Source organism: Pteropus vampyrus, unplaced genomic scaffold (genome assembly GCF_000151845.1).
Source record: "Pteropus vampyrus isolate Shadow unplaced genomic scaffold, Pvam_2.0 Scaffold1, whole genome shotgun sequence".
Taxonomy (NCBI): Eukaryota; Metazoa; Chordata; class Mammalia; order Chiroptera; family Pteropodidae; genus Pteropus; species Pteropus vampyrus.
The window spans coordinates 24,573,509-24,583,617 of record NW_011888782.1 but is presented as its reverse complement, the minus strand read 5'-3'; the positions used below and the strand labels follow the sequence as shown (position 1 = coordinate 24,583,617).

The 10,109-nt window shown below is 39.5% G+C and overlaps 1 long non-coding RNA gene across 1 annotated transcript in view; it reads left to right on the top strand.

Annotated features, from left to right (window-relative positions):
* Positions 1–235: 235 nt before the first annotated feature.
* Positions 236–10,109, top strand: part of LOC105299450 — a 14,069-nt gene continuing 4,195 nt past the window's right edge. Inside the window, exons 1-2 of the long non-coding RNA XR_896531.1 lie at positions 236–260; positions 1,551–1,621. This is a non-coding gene — a long non-coding RNA (uncharacterized LOC105299450). The remainder of the gene's footprint in view (positions 261–1,550; positions 1,622–10,109) is intronic.

Genomic DNA, 10,109 nt, shown 5'->3' with positions numbered 1-10,109 from the left:
CTTAAGGCACAGAGAACAAAAGATGGCATTTACTTTTTGGATGCAAGGTGTTCCTTCTGAGTCCCCCTGAAACTGCATCAAGTCACCATCTATTCCACATATAAGGCTACAACAATTTCTCTCTGAGTCCTAGTACTTTGGAGGCTCTTCAAACTTTCCCTCTTTTAGTATCGATGGGCAATACATTTTCTGAGGTTGTTTTGGTTTCTTTCAGAAGCCAACAACATGGAGGAGAGAGAAAGTGAACGGGCCAAAGAAATGTAAGTCTTGACCCTGCAACATTGTCGAAAGGTCCAATTCCCAAAGGTTCTGTAACTCGAATAGGCTTATGTCTGAGGCATGCTGAGACCCCAGCAAACATGAACTAATGGAGAGGGACAGGAAAGTGGGGCTAATTAGGACGTGAAGGAAAATGTGTCCTAGTTGTAAATGGATGGCAGCATGTCCAATGTACAGTGTTCAATGGGCATGGCAAGCTCAGTCACTGTCAAGTAAAAAATTAATACCAATGGTGAAAATGGGCTACATCTTATTCACCATAGTAACCTCAGTACTTAGCACAGTGCCTGGAATAGTGGGTGTCCACGTATGGAATGAATAAATGAACACGTGAGTGATAACATATTCCCTCTAACTTCTGTGTCTTTGCATCTGCTGTGCCTTCTGCTTGGATTATTTTTCTGCCACTTGTTCACCTCATTCTTCAGACCTTGGCTCAAGCAGCACTCTTAAAAACCTTTCCCAAACTACATTATATCAGCCTATTATAGTGCCATGTAAATCCCTGTCCTTTTTCTTTATCACACCAAGTATACTTACATATTTGTGTAATTATCTTATTAAACTTTATAAACTAAACTAAACTCTACAGAGGGCAGGGATCATATCAGTTAATTTCATCATTGTGCTGCCAGCACCCAGCATAGTGCCTGGAATATAGTTGGTGCTCAATAAATATTTGTTGAAAGAATGAGTGTATACATGAAGATTCCTGGTGATGAGACCTTTCAAAACATGGTGTAATCAGATTATCTGTAACTCTATCCCCCCTGAGAAACTGGGCTTATCAAGAATATCAAAGCTTTGGCTGCATGGTCATGGGGGTCAAAGCAACCCTCAGTGAAGAGCCTGGTCACAGAGACACGATCATGACCCCAGAGTGCATAGCTCCTGGAGTGTCCAGCACTTTTCTGGATACACCAGCCACTGTAAGTCTAGGGATCCTAGATAGTGAGCCTGGGACCTGAGATCTTGCCTGCCCCATCAGACTCAGTTCAGAAGTGGTTCAGAAATGGTCCAGAAATGCCTGCAGAGGAAGGAAGGAGGGACTCAGCATAGGGCAGGGGCAGGCCCAGACCAAAAAACAACAAAAAAAGAGTAGTTATTGAAGGAAGCCTGGATAATATTTCTCCACCTCTCTCTTCAATAGTTGGTTTCCACTTGTTACTACTGCAATGACCCCCCCTATATTCTGTCCTTGTTGTTGAAATCTAGAAAGAAAAATGGCTCTATCGTGAAATCTCACCTAATTCTTTTTTCTATTTTTCCAGAGTAGAAAATCGTGCATCTGAAAGATTTGATGAAGTCCGGTGTGATGTTAACACTTCGACGACAGCCTCAGGTGAAAAAAAGTGCTACACATTTTTAGCTAAAGAGTAAAGTCCAGCTGACTATCCATTTTTTATACACTTCCCTTTTCAAGTTTTTGGCTGAACTTTTTATCGTCTCTCTAATCCTTCCTAGAAGACAAGAAATTATCGTTAATAAATCTGGGGCCTCCAGAACTCCCTCTAAGTGAAATTGCCTCCCTATAATACAAGCTCTGCTCCCTATGCCAGGAGCAGATTTTATCTGCTTCCTTTAACTTCGGAGCTTGTTGGCCAAGCCACCTGACTGGCTCCTGGCTCAGGAATATTGTTTAGTACTAATACTTGCTGTTTCAGATTTGGCCTCTTTTCTTAATTTTACAAATTATGTTTTCTGTAAAACTCCCATTTCCTGGAATAGTGGCTTTTATCTACTCTGAATTCTGAGGTATGCCTGTGACTGAACACCTACCTCTTCATTCTGAGTGGAAGCTACATATTTTATTGCTTTATAGTGTTTATATTAACAGTTTTCAATATAAAGAAATGTGTACTGTAATAATGTAATTACTATGCCCTAAGAAAAGTCCATCCTCTGCTAAGAGTTTTCGTCCTTCTGTAAGGGTCAGTGAGGAAAACGGTGGCCTAGAGTGCTTACAACAATGAGAAGACAAACCGAAAATTTGAGAAACTAGGAAAAACGGAGATGGAACCAGCTCGGAATCCTGTAGCCATTTCTATATGGGCTGTTGCTAATATTGAGAAGGATCCACATTCCCAGCAAGCTATCAATAAGCCTTAGCAGAGAGCACTGGATAAAGCAGGAGAGTACTATGCATCGTGAACTCTACTTCTTTTCTTGAAAAAGATGAACTGAGATGATGGCCTGGGGCAACTATGCAAGAGCCAATAGAGAGATAACAATACTCAAAAGAGAGAAAAAAAGATCTTGACCAACAGAGATGCCCATAAATGTCCAGTCTGTCTAGTGCTTCGACAAGCCTTGGGGCAAACAACAGATGGACAATTTGTCCAAATGGACTTAAGACAAACAGTAGTTTCCTGAATGCTTTGTGAGGGTTTTGGTGATACCTAAGTTGTTGTGATGTTTCACCTGGCTGGAAGCAGAGCTTGGGAGAAAGAGCTATCATCTTGATAAAGGGATGAATGGAAAGAGGCTTAGGACTCTTTCAACTAATGGCTGAGAGACCAAGAGCTGGAGTGAAATTTGAAAGAACAGGATGCAAATCATCCAGGGGCTGATTTAGCCTACAGATGCCCTAAGGAGATATCTGCTGGCCCGGAACAGTGCTAGTGAACTTGTATCTGGGGACTGTCTATGCATGTCATTCTCAACAACAGGAAAACTGGGCTCAGGAGAGAAATGTACTAGCCCAGTAGAAATGAATTAAGAGATCCTGGCTCTAAAGCAGCATCACTAAAGAATGGAGCAGCCTCAGTCTCACCCTAGAGAAAACTTTGGGAGGCCCAAGCTACAGAAATAGTTCTGTAGACCCTAGAAGGTTGCAGACAGCTGTGCTAGCCAAACTCGTCCTTGTATTATTACCATTTGTGTGCTCTGCCCTGCGCCTGCCTTCTTTAGACTCCAAGCATCTTGCTACTTCCTAACATTTTGTATGGAATAGTTCTCAGTAAATTTTTATTAAATTGATTAAAAGTCTACATTTTCGGCTTCTACTTCAGCAGTCCTACTCAACCCTTATAGTCTGATGTCACTCCCTGTCTTCCTATTGTACTTCCTTCTTTTTTACATCTCTGTGGTAGCCCCATTCTCTTGTCACCCTAGCTGGAAGCCTTTGGCTCATCCCAAACCCTCTCCTCTTCCCTTTCTTCTAACCACTGTATGAAAAAGGGGCCTAATATAATTCTATATGTTTATCTTAGTAATGAGACATAAAAGATCAGATGAGAGGGGTTATTTCTGAGGACAAATGGGAAATTTAGAGTTAAGGAAGGAATACCTTTTTTTCAATTTGTAACCTTTTATACTGTGTAATTTTTAAATCATGTGCTCGTATACACACTGAACAAAGGCTAATATAAAAGTACTCCTTAAAATATCTTGATTATAGAATAAATTCACAGAACTGTATTATATATTTGAAAATTGCTAAGAGAGTAGATCTCAAAAGTTCTCATCACAAGAAAAAATAATTTGTAACTATATGTAGTGATGGATGTTAACTAAACTTATTGTGGTAATCATTTCACAGTATATGTATATATCAAATAATTATCTCGTAAACTTAAAATTAATGTTATATGTGAATCATATCTCAATTAAAAATAAATAAATAAATGCAGAAAAATTCTGGAAAAACAGAAAATTGTCTAGGATATGTCTAACTTCTTCACCAATGGATCCCAGGCACCTAAAAGACTACCTCAAAACTATTTGTTTAAAGATTGAATGAGACATTAATATGTCCTCTGGTTAAAAACATCCCTCCTTTGTATGTGAAATTCTCCAGACCTTCTGTGTTCCATGTCTGGAGGGAAAAAAAAGCCAAGGAAGGTTGAAGGAGGTCATTAGGTTCAATGATAGTACTAACACTACTGGTGTTTATCTTGTACCAGGGACTCCTAAATCTTTAAATTCAGTAACCCATTTAATCCTCATAAAGACCCTGTGATGTTGATATTGGGATACGATGATCATTTTGCTGATGAGGAAACTTAGGCACGGAGAGATCAAAGCAATTTTCCCAAGGTTGCTAACTTAGTAAGTGGCAGATCTGGGGAAAATTTTGCGAAGCATCACCCCTTCCACTCCCTTATTTCCCAGCCTCATGCTTTCTGGCCATAGGAGAGACAGCATTTGGGTAGGTGGCAGATTGAGTGCCTATACCACATCTTGCACTACACTGCTTTAGCCCTCCAAAGGTGGTGCCTCCAGAGGACCCATTACTGAGTTTTCCACAAGCCATTCCATTGTCTTATAAGGCCAGAAGCTGTGGATGATAAGGCACTTGATCTGACCAGTGAAAATGAGTTTTTGGTAAGAAGGAAAGTGAATTATAATTGCTACCTCCAAGTCTTCCCCTTCTGCCCCTACTACTTATTATTCTTTTGCAATTCACCTTCTTCTCTGCCATTCTGAAGCCAGTTTCCTTTACTCAGTGCCCTCACATTTGTCAACCCAAGCTAGAAAGCACAGTCATCTCTGACTACTGCCTTCTGATCTTTCCCTCAACACCCACTGCCCACCTCCACTGTACTGCCACATTTGGTCATCACCTGGCCAGGCATGAATCCCTCCAGCTTTAGCATCCACCCCTTCATTTCTCAGTCAGGCCCTTATTTTCTCATTCCAAGAACATGACAATCACCACCCAACTGACCCCAGTCTACTATCTCTTTTACCCTGAATTCTGTCCATAATATCAAAAGGAACAAGGAGGCAAGTAGTGAAAAGAAAGTCTCCCTCACATTTCTTTTTCCTAAGCACACAGAGGCAACTCCAATCTCCGGCTGTTTATGTATCTTTCCATAGACACACTATGCCTACATGTGTGTGTACAGTGTATATATACATATACATACATGTACATATAAATATATATTTACTTTATTTATATTATATTCTATATATAATATACTTATTTTATACATTATATAATATCAATATATAATATATATAATCTCCTTATTCAAGCAGATTTGGTTTTATTCTATACCTAAGCAACCTAAACAACCTAAACATAAGGCTCTTGCTAAAATGATTAAAAGAGACACCAGTTTTTATTGTAATCCATCATGTTACAAACATATTTATTATAGCAGTTTTCATTCTCATCCATATACCAACATTAATGTGGATCTTATAAGAAAAGTGAGATTCCATTGGTTTTCACCACGGTTACCTGTTCACTCAAGGAGGAAAAATACATTGCTGCCTTAGACACAAACTTTTATGTCTAAACTTTTATGTCTAATGCTCCAATCCAAACAAGTTATGTCCTAGGTCTGAGGGATAATAGCCACCCTGAAGTGGGGGTGGTGAGGAAGCGTTAGTAGTGGGAGAATGGGAACAGGAAGTCATCATGGAGTAGTAGGGGTGGGTGTGGATTCTTTCATATAACACTCAGCCCAGAAGTCCCTCCACACCCTAATGAAAGACGAAGATGCTTCTACAACTCTTTCTACATCAGCATCACTTGAAGAAGTCTTTCTCTTTCAGCTTCTCAACCAGGGGACTGAGATGATTTATGCAAGCACCTTATGCACATGAGACTTTTCCATCTTACTGTCTGAGGCCAAACCATCTTTCAAAGACCTTCCTTATTTTCTCTTTGTCAAGATTATTTCCAGACGTTCAATATCTACTTCTCTGTCAAGGTAGCAGAGAACTCTGTCCTTACCAAATATAACGTGAAATTCTAAGTAGTCAGGCTGAGATATAAAGGGGGTCTCTCAAGAGGCAAGTGCTGCCAGTCAAAGTTTTGAGAGACCTCTTAGATGGCAGTCATGCAGAGGATGGTTTGTGGGGACTGGGGTGTGTAAATTAGAGGCAGGAAAACCAGTTAGGAAACTGGCACCATTGGCCTTTTCAAGTATGGCATTTCTAAGAAGTTGAAATAGGAGAAGCCTCCTGACATTTCCAGACTGGATCCCGGTACTGAGGCTCATCAGACCAGAGGCAGGGGCTAGTGGACTTCACTACAGAAGCAGACCCAAATGATAGGAAAAGGAAACTTAAGGGAGTTGCTTTAGGAAAGATGAGTACAGGATTTCTCTGTGCTCGATCAGAGTGAAAGAAAAAAAATCCTAAAATATGAAGATGGAAAGGCTAGATAGTCCAGGCATAGCTAGCAGGCAGAAAATGGTATTATACATCACAGTCTTTGATTTAGTCACCAAGGTGAAAAGACTTTTTTCTATATCATAGACCCAGCATGGGGTTAAGGCAAAGGTTAATTTCAGATATGAGAGACCAGAGACACAGAGCGAGAAGCAAGGACTCTCTACTTCTACATCACTGGCTACCAAACAATTAAAACTGTTTCTCAAATTCATATTTGCAACCCAGAGCATATACCTAAAACTTAAAACATGCCAGGTTATGCTTGCTGTGCTGACTGGTAACACGAACTAGTTATATGCTGTTTCCACCAGTCTACCTGCCACTTTTTAACTGCACATATTAAGTATTTGCCCTCAGGCATCAGACCTCACCACCTTTGTAAAAACAGTTAAGCTATGTACACTTGATAGGAAAACATCAAGTCCATTCTGTTTAAAAAACAAAAGCCAACCCAAACAATCAAATCCATCCTTTTATACTTTTGTTTTTTACTGATTTGCTAACTTTTCCTCTGGTTTTCAATTTATTTGTTGAACTTTCTTAGAGTCTCAGTTTGAGACTCTCATCATCAGTTTAAAAATAAAGAAAAGGAATGCTTTTTTTACAATGTTAAAAATAAATCTGTTCCTGTGTCCAAAGCAGCCATGCATATTAACATGTGTGAATGTCCTCAGGGTTTAAATAGTCTTAGATGGAAAAAAAAAAAAATACTGTAGCAAGACTTAAAAAAACCAAGATGGCAGATTAATGAGAATTTTAAGAATTTTCGTTCTCCTTGAGTAACTGCTTATATTCAGAACTTACTAGAAATGGTTTATTTGCAGCAGAAAATATGGGTAAATCATGAAGAAAATCTTGCTTCAGGGTGTTAAGCATTGGAAATAATTGTCAAAATTTCCCAAAACTATGTAAAGGAGTGATGCTGCATCATCATCATCATCATCATCATCATCATCATCATCATTGATGTTTATTGAGCACACCACGTGTCAGCAATATGTCAAAGAGCTTATATGTATTATCTTGGGAAAAAGGAGAAAAGTTCGTATCCTCTTGTAGAAGTTTAAGAACTTATTTAAGAAGAGAAGGGAGAACTGAAAAGAAAGTGTAATGAAGTAAGATAGGAGAATTCGGAGAAAATTTTTAAAAATTATGAAAACAGCAGAAGAGTGACCCAGTATTTTGTTGTACTGGGACAAGATGGGAAGGTGCAATGTGCCTAAATTGACCTATACTAAGACTCTGGTATAAGTGGTCATGAGGAGAGAATTGATGGGAGAAGAACTGGTGGTACTTGGAAATAATTTATCCTATAGAAAGAGAGAATCCAGGTATGGACATTTGATTCAAGAATCATAGAACCATTATCAAAAGGAGTAAGTTGATTTTGAGGAAACCATAATATCTGTCACTCAGCTTATTGTCTGATTCATGTTTAACCCAAAGATGGAGCCAGTCCTAAGAAAGCAGATCCAAGAGATCAATCCTGGTGATATCAGGCAGATCCCACCAGCCACCTCTGAAACAAATGTACTCCTGGGCTCCTCAGTTATGTGAGCCAATAAATTGTTTATTTCTCTGTCTCCCTGTCCTTCTCTCCTCCTACTCCTTTTTCATCCCTCAAGTTGGTTTTATTCCTCAGTTCAGACTTTTTATTCTATGCAACAAAAATATTCCTAATAGATACATCATAAAACAGAAAAGTCTTGGCCCAGCTGAGTCCAAAGTCAAAAATCAATATTTTCAGGCTATTCTCTTTCTCTAGCTTTTTATTGTTTTAGATTTTCTTGGCATGTTGATCTCCTTTCTTATTACAGTCAGATTTCTTCAACACAGCTGGGAAAGATGGCCATAAGCAGCTCCAGCTTATGTTGTCCAGAGCATCTTCTCGGTTAGCTCTAGCAGAAATATTTTTGAGAAAATGCACATTAGGCTTTTCAGGTCACAAGTTCATCCCTGAAGCAATCACCATGGCCAGGGATTTTTTAATTTATTAAAAAGGACCGAGTATTGTTTTCCCCTGCTTGCTCCCAAAAATCCTAAGGCAGTGGAGTCAATCTAAATTTAAATACATGGAATCGAGGAAAGATGGTGGTGTAATGGTTGCTGTTGGTGCCACACCCAGTTCCCCTTTACCTAGCCAATGCACCCGTTCCCCAGATGCTATGAATGTTGACTGATGATAACCCATGCCTGCCTCCTCTCTGAGACTTGCCCTTAGTCAAACAGGAACCTCCTCTCCTAATTATATATTTATTTAAATTTTGATTTTATCATGATTTTTAGATTAATTTGAACTTATTTAAAATACTGCATTAAAGTTGATTACTGAGTTTTTTGGCAGCTTTCGAATTTTACCCTGCTCACTTCACCCTAATCCTGGCCCTTGCTAAGAAGCTACAATCCAGGCCTCTGGCACCCCCTCTGAGAGTAGGCCTCATTCAATAATTAACTGATGTAGGGGTACAAAAGGTTGGCCTTCTTGCCTCGAAATGGGCTAATGTTGCAGTATAATTTATGTTCTAGAATTCCACATGAGATTGGAGTCTCCATTTAGTCTCCAGCTAGACCACATCCTCGCCAGTTTTTATTTCTGCCCTATTCCTAACTTCCTCATTCTCTTTTCTTGACAGTATTCCTGGCAGGTCACTTGGATAAGAGTCTGTCTTCAACTCTGCTTCTAGGGAACCCTACCCCAAGACAGTTGCTACCAGGAAGGGTCCTAGGAAGTAAAAACTAAGAGTGAGATTTTATAGTTGGATTACTCACCAGTTGGATAACAATGAGGACTAGGTTTTTAATACTGCTTGGATGTTGGGGTAGTGGATTACTTAAGACCTACTTGTAGTGAGCTATAGTGGAATAGAGATACAAGTGGATGTACTAACTGATACAATATCCTAGTTTTACTGTTGTGGAGATCGGAATTCTGATAACACACACTTCTAGGTCCTTATCATTGATGAGGAAATGGATTTCAATTCAGTGAATATGAGAAATATTCGTTTATTAAAAGCACATTATGAGATAGAAGATGGGTTAAGCCTAAAATTGACTAACCCCAGGGAAATAAGAACACATAAGGTGGAGAGCTGTAACCCCAGGGAAGGCAGAGGCCTGAGTTATATTTAGGGCTGTGATGGTTGGTCCAAAGGCTTTCTTAGGTGTTTGGCAAGTGAGGTCGTTTTGATTGACACTTGACTGCTATATAACTCTTTGCCTAGTGCACATGTGAATACCCAGAATTCAGTCTGTTATAATTAGATTCATGACCTTCCAGGCATAAACATAGTATTATAATGAAGCTTCATCGTGGGCAAACTAGGACAGACACCTTCTGCACAGGTGTCTGTAGCCAGATTAGGCCAGCTAAGATTATGACCCTCCTTTCCTTTGTCTCAGAGATGTAGGAGGGATTCTCTAACTACCAGTAGGGTGTTCTTTGGGCAGTCTCTGGGCTGGGGCCCCCCTATTCCTTTGTTCCTCTTGTTGCTTATGTCTGACTAGCTACCTAACATTAGCATGAAAGTTACCAGGAAATTTCTTAAAAATTTCTAAACTCAGAGTAATTCACACCTAAGAGTAATTGCATCACAATTGCTGGGGGGTAAGACACAGGTGCTGGTGTTTTTAGAAGCCCCTAGGTGATTCCATTGTGCTGACAAAATTTAGGAACTGCTCTCTAAGGCAATTGAAAG